We start from the raw sequence: 16,350 nt of genomic DNA, 5'->3' as shown, positions 1-16,350 counted from the left end.
TCTCTCAAATTTTGTGCACAAATTTGTTTACATCCCTGTTTATAGAGCATTTCTCCTTTGCCAAGAGAATCCATCCACCTGACAGGTGTGGCATATCAAGAAGCTGATTAAACAGCATGATCTTTACACAGGTGCACCTTGTACTGGGGACAATAAAAGGCCACTCTAAAATGTGCTGTTTTGTCACACAGCACAATGCCACAGATGTCTCAAGTTTTGAGGAAGCGTGCAATTGGCATGCTGACTGCAAGAATGTCCACCGGAGTTGTTGCCAGAGAATTAAATGTTAACTGCTCTACCATAAGCCACCTCCAACGTCGTTTTAGAGAATTTGTCAGTACGTCCAACCGGCCTCACAACTGCAGACCAAGTGTAACCACCCCAGCCCAGGACCTCCACAACCTGCTTTTTCACCTGCGGGATCGTCTGAGCCCAGCCACCAAGACTGGTGAAACTGGGTTTGCACAACCAAAGAATTTCTGCACAAACTGTCAGAAACCGTTTCAGGGAAGCTCATCTGCGTGCTCGTCGTCCTCACCAGGGTCTAGACCTGACTGCAGTTCGACGTCGTAACTTACTTCAGTTGGCAAATGTTGACCTTCGATGGCCATTGGCACGCTGGAGAAGTGTACTCTTCATGGATGAATCATGGTTTCAACTGTACCGGGCAGATGGCAGACAGCATGTATTGGGTCATGGGGGCGAGTGATTTGCTGATGTCAACGTTGTGAACAGAGTGCCCCATGGTGGCGGAGGGGTTATGGTATGGGCAGGCAGGCATAAGCTACAGACAACGAACACAATTGCATTTTATGGATGGCAATTTGAATGCACAAAAATACCGTGACAATATCCTGAGGCCATTGTCATGCCATTCATCTGCCACCATCACCTCATGTTTTAGCATGATAACTCAAGAATCTGTAAACAATTCCTGGAAGCTGAAAATGTTCCAGTTCTTCCATGGCCTGCATACTCACCAGATATGTCACCCATTGGGCATGTTTGGGATGCTCTGGATCACTGTGTACCACAGCGTGTTCCAGTTCCCGCCAATATCCAGCAACTTCGCACAGCCATTGAAGAGGAGTGGGACAACATTCCATAGGCCACAATCAACAGCCTGATCAACTCTATGCAAAGGAGATGTGTCGCGCTGCACAAGGCACATGGTGGTTACACCAGATACTGACTGGTTTTCTGATCCACGTCCCTACCTTTTTTTAAGGTATCTGTGACCAGCAGATGCATATCTGTATTCCCAGTCATGTGAAATCTGTCACACCTTGATCTGTTTGATCTGTCTTTGCTCTCCATCCCCCACCAGTTGTCTCCCATCTTCCCACATTATCCCGTGTATTTATACCTGCGTTTTCTGTTTGTCTGTTGCCAGTTCATCTTGTCCCATCAAGTCCTACCACCGTGTTTCCATGTTTCCTGTGCTCTAGTTTTTGTTTTTCCTAGTCCTCCCAGTTCTGACCTTTCTGCATGTCCTGACCCTGATCCTGCCGCCCTGTACCTGCCTGACTCTGATTTGGATTACAACTCTTTGCCTGCCTTGACGTACCTTTTGCCTGCCCCTTGTGTCTACATCTGGGTCTTAGCCTGAGCCGTGACAAAATCCATAGATTAGGTTCTTGTGAATTTATTTCAATTGACTGATTTCCTTATATGAAATGTATCTCAGTTAAATCTTTGAAATTGTTGCATGTTGCTTTTATATTTTTGTTCAGTGTAGATGAAGGACAACATACATTTCCCAATGAGCAAAAACTGGTTGAATCAACGTTGTTTCCACTTCATTTCAACCAAAACATTTAATGTGATGATGTTGAATCAAAGTGGATAACTGATTGGATTTGAAAATCAGTGCAAGAGAATTAAATTTTTTCCCAGACAACTTTTAGCCTAAATCTAATGACATGGTGACATTTTTTGTTGATTTCACGTTGAATTCATGTTAGTTGACAACTCAACCAAATGTAAATCAAAACTAGACGTTGAAATGACATGTGTGCCCTTTGTCAAGTACTTGTTACACTGTAAAGATTAAACATTTAATCAACTTTATTTTTGGGCTTTCAGAGTTGGTTTGGTTCCAGAAGACAGGGAAGAAGTCAACTCTGGCTGTCGGAGCAACCAGTCCAACACCTGCTGTGTTCAATGTCACTAAGGGTCTATCTGACAAGTGAGGTATTTTTTACATATCCTTTGTGATTCAGGGTTGGTATGATGTCGACGGATTCCCTGCAGTTGTCAATTTATGAAGTGCATATGCACATTAGGCCTACAACAGAGCCATAGATTGATATGGCTCTGGCTGTATTGCAGTTGCATTGCACACATGATCAGATCTCACAACGCCTGGAGAAGTGTTTAATGTCTCAGGATGTATCATATTGAAGTGGATCCTTAGACTTTCAAATAAAATCAAATGTTATTTGTCACATACACATGGTTAGCAGATGTTAATGCGAGTGTGGCGAAATGCTTCTGCTTCTAGTTCCAACAGTGCAGTAATATTCAACACTTCTCCAGGCGTTGTGAGATCTGATCATCTGTGCAATGCAAATGCCATATGATCAGAGCTTTATATAGGCTATGTAGAAATCTATGGCTCTGTTGTAGACCTGGAACACAGCCATTTTAATGATTTCTATTGACCAGCGATATGTGAGTAAGACCTTTAAACAGGTCAACATTCACAAGGCCGCTGGGCCAGACGGATTACCAGGATGTGTACTCTGAGCATGTGCTGACCAACTATCAAGTGTCTTCACTGACATTCTCAACCTCTCACTGTCTGAGTCTGTAATACCAACATGTTTCAAGCAGACCACCATAGTCCTTGTGCCCAAGAACACTAAGGTAACCTGCCTAAATGACTACCGACCCGTAGCACTCACGTCTGTAGCCATGAAATGCTTTGAAAGGCTGGTCATGGCTCACATCAACACCATTATCCCAGAAAACCTAGACCCACTACAATTTGCATACCGCAGATGATGCAATCTCTATTGCACTCCACACTGCCCTTTCCCACCTGGACAAAAGGAACACCTATGAGAGAATGCTATTCATTGACTACAGCTCAGCGTTCAACACCATAGTGCCTTCAAAGCTCATCACTAAGCTAAGAACCCTGGGACTGAACACCTCGCTCTGCAACTGGATCCTGGACTTCCTGACGGCCCGCCCCCAGGTGGTAAGGGTAGGTAACAACACATCCGCCACGCTGATCCTCAACACGGGGACCCCTCAGGGGTGCGTACTCAGTCCCCTCCTGTACTCCCTGTTCACTCATGACTGCACGGCCAGGCATGACTCCAACACCATCATTACGTTTGCTGATGACACAACAGTGGTAGGCCTGATCACCGACAACGATGAGACAGCCTTTAGGGAGGAGGTCAGAGACCTGACCATGTGGTGCAAGGACAACAACCTCTCCCTCAACGTGATCAAGACAAAGGAGATGATTGTGGACTACAGGAAAAGGAGGACCGAGCACGCCTCCATTCTCATCGACGGGGCTGTAGTGGAGCAGGTTGAGAGCTTCAAGTTCCTTGGCATCCACATCACCAACAAACTAACATGGTCCAAGCACACCAAGACAGTCGTGAAGAGGGCTCAACAAAACCTATTCTCCCTCAGGAGACTGAAAAGATTTGGCATGTGTCCTCAGATCCTAAAAATGTTTTACAGCTGTACCATCGAAAGCATCCTGATGGGTTGCATCATTGCCTGGTGTGGCAACTGCTCGGCCTCCGACAGCAAGGCACTACAGAGGGTAGTGCATATGGCCCAGTACATCACCGGGACCAAGCTTCCTGCCATCCAGGACCTTAATACCAGGCGGTGTTAAGGCCCAAAAAATTGTCAAAGACTCCAGCCACCTTAGTCATAGACTGTTCTCTCTGCTACCACATGGAAAGTGGTACCGGAGCGCCAAGTCTAGGTCCAAGAGGCTTCTAAACAGCTTCTACCCCCAAGCCATTAGACTCCTGAACAGCTAATCAAATGGCTACCCAGACTATTTGCATTGCCCCCCCCCCCCCCCCCCCCCCACGCTCTGTTATTATCTATGCATAGCCACTTTAATAACTCTACCTACATACCTACCAATTTGTAAGTCGCTCTGGATAAGAGCGTCTGCTAAATGACTTAAATGTAAATGTATTTACATAATTACCTCAATTACCTCGACACCGGTGCCCCCCTCATATTGACTCTGTACTGGTACCCCCTGTATATAGCCCCGCTATTGTTATTTACTGCTGCTCTTTAATTATTATTTATTCTTATCTCTTACTTTTTGGGGGGATTTTCATAAAACTGCATTGTTGGTTAAGGGCTTGTAAGTAAGCATTTCACTGTAAGGTCTACTACACCTGTTGTATTATTTGATTTGATTTATGTAGTGACCAAAGGCAACCAAAGATATTGCAGAGAGATGGCGAAGCATGAGGCTGCACTCATCAGCACCCAAACACAGATACTATTAAGCATCTGCGTATGTGCACAGGAATTAGCTTCTCTCTCTCTCTCTCTCTCCTGCAACATTGTTTCGCACTGTCTTTGTGTCGGAAGTTGTGCCACTGCTCATGTTTACGTCATATTACTCAATCTACATTTAAATCAAATTGGAACACATTTTAATTGACATTTGTTTCAGGCAGTGGCAGTCCATACAAGGGGAGATGCCAGGCAATGTAAGATTATTTTCTCTTTATTCCACCAGAAGAGGCTGGTGGGAGGAGCTATAGGAGGACGGGCTCATTGTAATGGCTAGAATGGAAAGATGGAACGGTATCAAATACATCAAACATATGAAAACCACGTTTGACACGTTCCATTTATTCCATTCCAGCCATTACAATGAGCCCGTCCTCCTATAGCTCCTCCCACCAGACTCCTTGTCATACCGTTTCTGTACCACACAGGGTAAATGGTATTATCGCCCAAGCCTACTTCATAGAGCTCCTCCCACCAGCCTCCTGTTCATTCAACATACAGTTGAAGTCGGAAGTTTACATACACTTAGGTTGGAGTCATTAAAACCTGTTTTTCAACCACTCCACAAATGTCTTGTTAACAAACTATAGTTTTGGCAAGTCGGTTAGGACATCTACTTTGTGCATGACACAAGTAATTTTTCCAACAATTGTTTACAGACAGATTATTTCACTTATAATTCACTGTATCACAATTCCAGTGGGTCAGAAGTTTACATACACTACGTTGACTGACATTGACATAATTTGAGTCAATTGGAGGTGTACCTGTGGATGTATTTCAAGGCCTACCTTCAAACTCAGTGCCTCTTTGCTTGACATCATGTGAAAATCAAAAGAAATCAGCCAAGACCTCAGAAAATTTTTTTTTGACCTCCACAAGTCTGGTTCATACTTGGGAGCAATTTCCAAACGCCAGAAGGTAACACGTTCATCTGTACAAACAATAGTACACAAGTATAAACACCATGGGACCACACAGCCGTCATACAGCTCGGGAAGGAGACGCGTTCTGTTTCCTAGAGATGAAGGTACTTTGGTGCGAAAAGTGCAAATCAATCCCAGAACAACAGCAAAGGACCTTGTGAAGATGCTGGAGGAAACAGGTACAAAAGTATCTATATCCACAGTAAAACGAGTCCTATATCGACATAACCTGAAAGGCCGCTCAGCAAGGAAGAAGCCACTGCTCCAAAACCGCCATAAAAAAGCAAGACGACGGTTTGCAACTGCACATGGGGACAAGATCGTACTTTTTGGAGAAATGTCCTCTGGTCTGATGAAACAAACATAGAACTGTTTGGCCATAATGACAATCGTTATGTTTGGAGGAAAAAGGGGGAGGCTTGCAAGCCGAAGAACACCATCCCAACCGTGAAGCACGGGGGAGGCAGCATCATGTTGTGGGGGTGCTTTGCTGCAGGAGGGACTGGTGCACTTCACAAAATAGATGGCATCATGAGGTAGGAAAATTATGTGGATATATTAAAGCAACATCTCAAGACATCAGTCAGGAAGTGAAAGTTTGGTCGCAAATGGGTCTTCCAAATGGACAATGACCCCAAGCATACTTCCAAAGTTGTGGCAAAATGGCTTAAGTGCAACAAAGTCAAGGTATTGGAGTGGCCATCACAAAGCCCTGACCTCAATCCTATAGAAAATGTGTAGGCAGAACTAAAAAAGTGTGTGCGAGCAAGTAGGCCTACAAACCTGACTCAGTTACACCAGCTCTGTCAGGAGGAATGGGCCCAAATTTACCCAACTTATTGTGGGAAGCTTGTGGAAGGCTACCTGAAACATTTGACCCAAATTAAACAATTTAAAGGCAATTCTCCCAAATGCTAATTGAGTGTATGTAAACTTCTGACCCACTGGGAATGTGATGAAAGAAATAAAAGCTGAAATAAATCATTCTCTCTACTATTATTCTGACATTTCACATTCTTAAAATAAAGTGGTGATCCTAACTGACCTTAGACAGGGCATTTTTACGAGGATTAAATGTCAGGAATTGTGAAAAACTGAGTTTAAATGTATTTGGCTAAGGTGTATGTAAACTTCTGACTTCAACTGTGCCCTTCCTCACCATCAAATCCCTCAATTGTTGTTACTTATATACTATTACAGTATATTGTAAAAATCTCTTTAGTAATGTAGTTTCAGGAGACATGTCAAAAGACAAAGTGCTAAATATTTTTGGCATTCACATTACCTCTAATTTAAAAAAAGATCTGACTTTTCTTGCCCCTCTGTGTAAAAAAAGATGACAAGAGTGGACTTTAATGAGACCTGCAACACCATCCTATCGTGGGTGAAAGAGGCCGTTGGGACTGCTGTCAAGCCTGCCCTGGACCTGACCTGGGAAATCATCACCACTAACGGATCTTCAATATTGTCCACCCCCTCCAGCTGCTCACGAACAGAGGAATGCTCAGTTGTGATCTGTCCCTTTCCATCAAGGTATTTTGAACGTAATAGTACTCTATGGTCAGTGGTAAGAACTTTGACCTGTGTTAATTGTCACATGTCAGACATTGACTGTACTGCTACTCTGCTGTTCTCTGAATTGTATTTATTATGGATCCCCATTAGCTGCTGCCACAGATTGTAAACTGTCATGGTCAAAACATATTGATACAACATTAGCTAAGATGGGGAGAAGTCTGTCCATAATAAAGGGCTCTTCTGCCTTCTTAACAGCATTATCAACAAGGCAGGTCCTACAGGCCCTAGTTTTGTCGCACCAGGACTACTGTTCAGTCGTGTGGTTAGGTTCCACAAAGAGGGACTTAGGAAAATTGCAATTGGCTCAGAACAGGGCAGCACGGCTGGCCCTTAGATGTATTCAGAGAGCTAACATTAATGTACACAGAGAGCAGCTACTCTTCCTGGGGTCCAGCAAAATTAAGGCAGTTATACAATTTTAAAAACATAATACATTCACAACAGATTTCACAACACATTAAGTGTGTGCCCTCAGGGTCTTACTCTACTACCACATATCTGCAACACAAAATTAATGTGTACGTGTGTGTATAGTGCGTATGTTATCGTGTGTTTTGTATGCATGTATCTGTGCCTATGTTTGTGTTGCTTCACAGTCCCCGCTATTCCATAAGGTGTATTTTTTTCAAATCTAATTTGACTGCTTGCATGAGTTACTTGATGTGAAATAGAGTTCCATGTAGACATGGCTCTATGTAGTACTGTGTGCCTCCCATAGTCTGTTCTGGACTTGGGGACTGTGAAGAGACCTCTGGTGGCATGTCTTGTGGGGTATGCATGGGTGCCAGTAGTTCAAACAGAGAGCTCGGTGCATTCAACATGTCAATACATCTCACAAATACAAGTAGTGATGAAGTCAATCTCTCCTCCACTTTGAGTGGAAACAAGTCTCTCACCGTTGCCGCTTGCTATAGACCACCCTCTGCCCTCAGCTGTGCCCTGGACACCATATGTGAACTGATTGCCCCCCATCTATCTTCAGAGCTCGTGCTGCTAGGTGACCTAAACTGGGACATGCTTAACACCCCGGCCACCCTACAATCTAAGCTTGATGCCCTTAATCTCTCACAAATTATCAATGAACCTAAATATACCTCTGCTGTTTTCAACTAAGATCTCAGCGATCACTGCCTCATTGCCTGCATCCGTAACGGGTCTGTGGTCAAACGACCACCTCTCATCACTATCAAACTCCCTAAAACACTTCAGTGAGCAGGCCTTCCTAATCGACCTGGCCCGGGTATCCTGGAAGGATATTGACCTCATCCCATCAGTAGAGGATGACTGGTCATTCTTTAAAAGTGCCTTCCTCACCATCTTAAATAAGCATGCCCCTTTCAAAAACATTCTAACCAGGAACAGATATAGCCCTTGGTTCACTCCAGACCTGTCGGCCCTTGACCAGCACAAAAACATCCTGCAGCGTTCTGCATTAGCATCGAATGGCCCCCGTGATATGCAACTTTTCAGGGAAGTCAGGAACAAATATACACAGGCAGTTAGGAAAGCTAAGGCTAGCTTTTTCAAGCAGAAATGTGCATCCTGTAGCACAAACTCAAAAAAGTTCTGGGACACTGTAAACTCCATGGAGAATAAGAGCACCTCCTCCCAGCTGCCCACTGCACTGAAGCTAGGAAACACTCTCACCACTGATAAATCCACTATAATTGAGAATTTCAATAAGCATTTTTCTACAGCTGGCCATGCTTTCCACCTGGCTACCCCTACCCCGGTCAACAGCCCTGCACTCCCCACAGCAACTTGCCCAAGCCTCCCCCATTTCTCTTTCACCCAAATCCAGATAGCTGATGTTCTTAAAGAACTGCAAATCCTGGACCCCTACAAATCAGCCGGGCTAGACAATCTGGACCCTCTCTTTTTAAAATTATCTGCCGAAATTGTTGCAACCCCTATTACTAGCCTGTTCAACCTCTCTTTCATATCGTCTGAGATTCCCAAAGATTGGAAAGCTGCCGCGGTCATCCCCCTCTTCAAAGGGGGAGACACTCTAGACCCAAATTGCTACAGACCTATATCTAGCCTACCCTGCCTTTCTAAGATCTTCGGAATCCAAGTCAACAAACAGATTACCGACCATTTCGAATCCCACCGTATCTTCTCCGCTATGCAATCTGGTTTCCGAACTGGTCACGGGTGCACCTCAGCCACACTCAAGGTCCTAAACGATATCATAACCGCCATTGATAAGAGACATTACTGTGCAGCCGTATTCATCGACCTGGCCAAGGCTTTCGACTCTGTCAATCACCACATTCTTATTGGCAGCCTTGGTTTCTCAAATGATTGGCTCGCCTGGTTCACCAACTACTTCTCAGATAGAGTTCAGTGTGTCAAATCGGAGGGCCTGTTGTCCGGACCTCTGGCAGTCTCTATAGGGGTGCCACAGGGTTCAATTCTCGGGCCGACTCTTCTCTCTATACATCGATGATGTCGCTCTCGCTGCTGGTGATTCTCTGATCCACCTCTACGCAGACGACACCATTCTGTATACTTCTGGCCATTCTTTGGACACTGTGTTAACTAACCTCCAGACGAGCTTCAATGCCATACAACTCTCCTTCCGTGGCCTCCAACTGCTCTTAAATGCATGTAAAACTAAATGCATGCTCTTCAACCGATCGCTGCCCGCACCTGCCGGCCCGTCCAGCATCACTACTCTAGACGGTTCTGACTTAGAATATGTGGATAACTACAAATACCTAGGTGTCTGGCTAGACTGTAAACTCTCCTTCCAGACTCACATTAAGCATCTCCAATCCAAAATTAAATCTAGAATCGGGTTCCTATTTCGCAACAAAGCATCCTTCACTCATGCTGCCAAACATACCCTCGTAAAAATGACCATCCTACCGATCCTCGACTTCGGCGATGTCATCTATAAAATAGCCTCCAATACTCTACTCAACAAATTGGATACAGTCTATCACAGTGCAATCCTTTTTGTCACCAAAGCCCCATATACTACCCACCACTGCGACCTGTACGCTCTCATTGGCTGGCCATCGCTTCATACTCGTCGCCAAACACACTGGCTCCAGGTCATCTACAAGTCTCTGCTAGGTAAATCCCCGCAGCAACCATTCGTAGCACGCGCTCCAGCAGGTATATCTCACTGGTCACCCCCAAAGCCAATTCCTCTTTTGGCTGCCTTTCCTTCCAGTTCTCTGCTGCCAATGACTGGAACGAACTGCAAAAATCACTGAAGCTGGAGACCCATATCTCCCTCACTAACTTTAAGCACCAGCTGTCAGAGCAGCTCACAGATCACTGCACCTGTACATAGCCATCTGTAAACAGCCCATCCAACTACCTCATCCCCATACTGTATTTATTTATTTATCTTGCTCCTTTGCACCCCAGTATCTCTACTTGCACATTAATCTTCTGCACATCTACCATTCCAGTGTCTAATTGTCAATTACAATTGCTCAATTGTAATTACTTCGCCACCATGGCCTATTTATTGCCTTATCTCCCTTATCTTACCTCATTTGCACTCAATGTATATAGATTTTTCTTTTTTCTACTGTATTATTGACTGCATGTTTGTTTAGTCCATGTGTAACTCTGTGTTGTTGTATGTGTCGAACTGCTGTGCTTTATCTTGGCCAGGTCGCAGTTGTAAATGAGAACTTGTTCTCAACTAGCCTACCTGGTTAAATAAAGGTTAAATAAAATTAAAAATATATTATTAATGTTAGCTCTCTGTGAACATCTTAGGGCCAGCTGTGCTGCCTTGTTCTGAGCCAGTTGCAATTTTCCTAAGTCCCTCTTTGTGGCACCTGACCACACGACTGAACAGTAGTCCTGGTGCGACAAAACTAGGGCTTGTAGGACCTGCCTTGTTTATAGTGCTGTTAAGAAGGCAATCCAGGGTTACTCCAAGCAGTTTAGTCACCTCAACTTGCTCAAATTCCACATTATTCATTACAAGATTTAGTTGAGGTTTAGGGTTTAGTGAATGATTTGTCCCAAATACAATGCTTTTAGTTTTAGAAATATTTCGGACTAACTTATTCCTTGCCACCCATTCTGAAACTAACTGCAGCTCTTTGTTAAGTGTTAGAGTCCTTTCAGTCGCTGTAGTAGCTGACATGTACAGGCGTGGCCAAAAGTTTTGAGAATGACACAAATATACATTTTCACTAAGTCTGCTGCCTCAGTGTTTTTAGATATTTGTGTCAGATGTTACTATGGAATACTGAAGTATAATTACAAGCATTTCATAAGTGTCAAAGGCATTTATTGACAATTACATGAAGTTGCTGCAAAGAGTCAATATTCGCAGTGTTGACCCTTCTTTTTCAAGACCTATGCAATCCGCCCTGGCATGCTGTCAATTAACTTCTGGACCACATCCTGACTGATGGCAGCCCATTCTCGCATAATCAATGCTTGGAGTTTGTCAGAATCTGTAGGTTTTTGTTTGTCCACCCGCCTCTTGAGGATTGACCACAAGTTCTCAATGGGATTCATGGTCTGGGGAGTTTCCTGGCCATGGACCCAAAATATGGATGTTTTGTTCCCCGAGCCACTTAGTTATCACTTTTGCCTTATGGCAAGGTGCTCCATCATGCTGGAAAAGGCATTGTTCGTCACCAAACTGTTCCTGGATGGTTGGGAGAAGTTGCTCTTGGAGGATGTGTTGGTACCATTCTTTATTCATGGCTGTGTTCTTCGGAAAAATTGTGAGTGAGCCCACTCCCTTGGCTGAGAAGCAACCCCACACATGAATGGTCTCAGGATGCTTTACTGTTGGTATGACACAGGACTGATGGTAGCGCTCACATTGTCTTCTACGGACAAGCTTTTTTCCGGATGCCCCAAACAATCAGAAAGGGGATTCATCAGCGAAAATGACTTTAATCCAGTCCTCAGCAGTCCAATCCCTGTATCTTTTGCAGAATATCAGTCTGTCCCTGATGTTTTCCCTGTAGAGAAGTGGCTTCTTTGCTGCCCTTCTTGACACCAGGCCATCCTCCAAAACTCTTCGCCTCACTCTGCGTGCAGATGCACTCACACCTGCCTGCTGCCATTCCTGAGCAAGCTCTGTACTGGTGGTGCCCTAATCCCGCAGCTGAATCAACTTTAGGAGACGGTCCTGGCGCTTGCTGGACTTTCTTGGGCGCCCTGAAGCCTTCACAACAATTGAACTGCTCTCCTTGAAGTTCTTGATAATCCGATAAATGGTTGATTTAGGTGCAATCTTACTGGCAGCAATATCCTTACCTGTGAAGCCCTTTTAGTGCAAAGCAATGAGGACGGCATGTGTTTCCTTGCAGGTAACCATGGTTGACAGAGGAAGAACAATGATTCCAAGCACCACCCTCCTTTTGAAGCTTCCAGTCTGTTATTCGAACTCAATCAGCATGACAGAGTGATTTCCAGCCTTGTCCTCGTCAACACTCACACCTGTGTTAACGAGAGAATCACTGGCATGATGTCAGCTGGTCCTTTTGTGGCAGGGCTGAAATGCAGTGGAAATGTTTTTGGGGGATTCAGTTAATTTGCATGGCAAAGAGGGACTTTGCAATTCATCTGCTCACTCTTCATAACATTCTGGAGTATATGCAAATTGCCATCATACAAACTGAGGCAGGAGACTTTGTGATAATGTATATTTGTGTCATTCTCAAAACTTTTGGCCACGACTGTATAGTGTTGAGTCATCCGCATACATAGACACACTGGTTTTACTCAAAGCCAGTGGCATGTCGTTAATAAAGATTGAAAAAAGTAAGGGGCATAGACAGCTTTCCTGATTATACCTGGATTATGTTGGATAGGTTTCCATTAAAGAACACCCTCTGTGTGCTGTTAGACAGGTAACTCTTTATCCACAACAAAAGTCTTTAAGGCTACTTTGAAGAATCTTCAATATAAAATATATTTAGATTTAAAAACACTTTTTTGGTTACTACATGGTTCCATATGTGTTATTTCATAGTTTTGATGTCTTCACTATTATTCTACAATGTAGAAAATAGTAAAAAATATAGAAAAATCCTTGAATGAGTAGGTGTGTCCAAACTTTTGACTGGTACTGTATATATAAAAAAATATGTAAAAATTTGAAGAAGAAAAAATTCGCAAAAGTTTTGCACTGGGCCTTTAGTAGGATTAGCGTACCAATATAGACAGTATATTCGGAAAGTATTCAGACCCCTTGAATTTTTTCCACATTTTGTTACGTTACAGCCTTATTCAAAAATGTATTAAATCGTTTTTTCCCCTCATCATACTACACACAATACCCCATAATGATGAAGCGAAAACAGGTTTTTAGAAATTTTTGCAAATGTATATCATTTTTTGATATCTCACTTACATAAGTATTCAGACCCTTAACTCAGTACTTTGTTGAAGCACATTTGGCAGCGATTACAGCCTCAAGTCTTCTTGGGTATGACGCTACAGACTTGGTATACCTGTATTTGGGGTGTTTCTCCAATTCTTCTCTGCAGATCCTCTCAAGCTCTGTCAGGTTGGATGGGGAGTGTTGCTGCACAGCTATTTTCAGGTTTCTCCAGAATTGTTAGATCTTTCAAGTCCGGGCTCTGCTGGGTCACTCAAGGACATTCAGAGACTTGTCCCGAATCCACTCCTGCGTTGTCTTGGCTGTGTGCTTAGGGTCATTGTCCTGTTGGAAGGTGGACCTTTGCCCCAGTCTGTGTTCCTGAGCACTCTGGAGCAGGGTTTCATGAAGGATCTCTATGTACTTTGCTCCATTCATCTTTTCCTCAATCCTGACTAGTCTCCCAATCCCTGCTGCTGAAAAACATCCCCACAGTATGATGCTGCCACCACCATGCTTCACCGTAGGGATGGTGCCAGGTTTCCTCCAGACATTATGCTTGGCATTCAGGCCAAAGAGTTCAATCTTGGTTTCATCAGACCAGAGAATCTTGTTTCTCATGGTCGGAGAGTCCTTTAAGTGCCTTTTGGAAAAATCCAAGCGTGCTGTCTTGCTTTTTACTGAGGAGTGGCTTCTGTCTAACCACTCTACCATGAAGGCATGATTGGTGGAGTGCTGCAGAGATGGTTGTCCTTCTGGAAGGTTCTCCCATCTCCACAGAGGAACTCTGGAGCTCTGTCAGAGTGACCATCGGGTTCTTGGTCACCTCCCTGACCAAGGCCCTTCTCCGATTGCTCAGTTTGGCCGGGCGGCCAGCTCTAGGAAGATTCTTGGTTGTTACAAACTTCTTCCATTTAAGAATGATGGAGGCCACTGTGTTCTTGGGGACCTTCAATGCTGCAGACATTTTATTGTACCCTTCCCCAGATCTGTGCCTCTAAAACAATCCTGTCTTGGAGCTCTACGGACAATTGTTTCAACCTCATGGCTTGGTTTTTGCTCTGACATGCATTGTCAACTGTGGGATCTTATATAGACAGGTGTGTGCTTTTCCAAATCATGTCCAATCAATTGAATTTACCACAGGTGGATTCCAATCAAGTTGTAGAAACATGTCAAGGATTATCAATGGAAACAGGATGCACCTGAGCTCAGTTTCGAGTGTCATAGCATAAGGTCTGAATACTTAATTACATTTGAAAAAATATATATAGTTACAAAAATATAAAAAGCATTTTTTGCTTTGTCATTATGGGGTATTGTGTGTAGATTGATGAGGATTTTATTTAATCAAGTTTAGAATAAGGCTGTAACGTAACAAAATGTGGAAAAAGGGAAGGTGTCTGAATACTTTCTGAATACACTGTAGACATCTGTAGCGCAGGCAACAACAAAAAATGTCAGCATCTCTGCTTTGGCAAAAATGGTAGTTGTATAATTAAGCAATAAGGGCAGAGGGTGTGTGGTATATGGCCAACGCCGTGGTATATTGGCCATATATCACAAACCCCTGAGATGCCTTATTGCTATTATAAACTGTTTACCAACGGAATTAGAGCAGTAAAAATAAGTGTTTTGTCATACCCCTGGTATACGGTCTGATATACCACAGCTGTCAGGCAATCAGCATTCAGGACTCAAACCTTTCTCTGGGATTTGTCATTCTAATGGAATCCAGAAACAACAAAACCCTGTCCTCAAAAATGTACATCAAAAGGTGCAAAGTTATGGGCAAAGACACAAAACATAAAATCTAATATTTTTCTTGATCAAATAACATGAAAAACAACCACTTTGTGTGCAGTATTAATTTACCATCCTTACAAACCACTTGTACATTAGTGTATTGTACATAGGCTGGTCATCTAGGTTTGTACCTGTAGACTTTCCATCACTATGAAGAAAAACAATGCACAATACAGTAATTGAGTACATTGAGACGTCAAGGAGTTTTTGGTGATGTGATGATGTGGCTCAGTTGATAGAGCATTGCGCTTGCAATGCTAGGGCTGTGGGTTCGATTGCAACAATTTCAAAGATTTTACTGAGTTACAATTCATATAAGGAAATCAGTCAATTTAAATTAATTCATTAGGCTGTAATCTATGGATTTCACGACTGGGAATAGAGATATGCATCTGTTGGTCACAGATGCCTTTAAAAAAAATGGGTCTCACAATGGGCCTCAGGATCTCGTCACGGTATCTCTGTGCATTCAAATTGCATCGATAAAATGCAATTGTGTTCGTTGTCCGTAGCTTATGCCTGCCCATATCATAACCCCACCACCACTATAGGGCACTCTGTTCACAACGTTGACATCAGCAAACTGCTCGCCCACATGACACAATACACGTGGTCTGTGGTTGGGAGACAGATTGGACGTACTGCCAAATTCTCTAAAATGACGTTGGTAGAGAAATTAACATTAAATTCTCTGGAAACAGCTCTGTTGGACATTCCTGCAGTCAGCATGACAATTGCACGCTCCCTCAAAACTTGAGACATCTGTGGCATTGTGCACATTTTAGAGTGGCCTTACTTTTATTGTCCCCAGCCCAAGGTGCACCTGTGTAAGGATCATGCTGTTTAATCAGCTTCTTGATATGCCACACCTGTCAGGTGGATGGATTATCTTGGCAAAGAAGAAATGCTGACTAACAGATATGTAAACAAATTTGTGCAGAAAATTCGAGAGGAATAAGCTTTTTGCGCATATGGAAAATGTTGGGGATCGTGAAACATGGGACTAACACTTTACATGTCCCACCCAATCTCTGCTTGTTCATAAAAAATCTGTCAAAGTCAATATTGCTCAACTGAAAAGAGAATTTGAACAAAAGAACTCGAGTTTGAACATGCCAAAGTTTCTTTAGACAACTTCTGCCCTATACAGTGAGGGAAAAAAGTATTTGATCCCCTGCTGATTTCGTACGTTTGCCCACTGACAAAAAA

The 16,350-nt window shown here is 43.4% G+C and overlaps 1 protein-coding gene and 1 long non-coding RNA gene across 2 annotated transcripts in view; one reads left to right on the top strand and one right to left on the bottom strand.

Annotated features, from left to right (window-relative positions):
• The window catches only part of LOC139557566 (uncharacterized), a 182,432-nt gene that overhangs the window by 90,228 nt on the left and 75,854 nt on the right, over positions 1-16,350 (bottom strand). The window lies entirely within an intron of this gene.
• Positions 2,086-6,974, top strand: LOC139557561 (uncharacterized). Its single transcript, XR_011671424.1, has 3 exons — positions 2,086-2,188; positions 4,676-4,712; positions 6,778-6,974. It is a non-coding gene; the product is annotated as an uncharacterized lncRNA (long non-coding RNA).

The sequence above is a fragment of the Salvelinus alpinus genome, chromosome 28, assembly GCF_045679555.1.
Source record: "Salvelinus alpinus chromosome 28, SLU_Salpinus.1, whole genome shotgun sequence".
Lineage (NCBI taxonomy): Eukaryota > Metazoa > Chordata > Actinopteri > Salmoniformes > Salmonidae > Salvelinus > Salvelinus alpinus.
The sequence above is the reverse complement of the archived record's forward strand: the minus strand, read 5'-3'. Positions and strand labels throughout refer to the sequence as shown.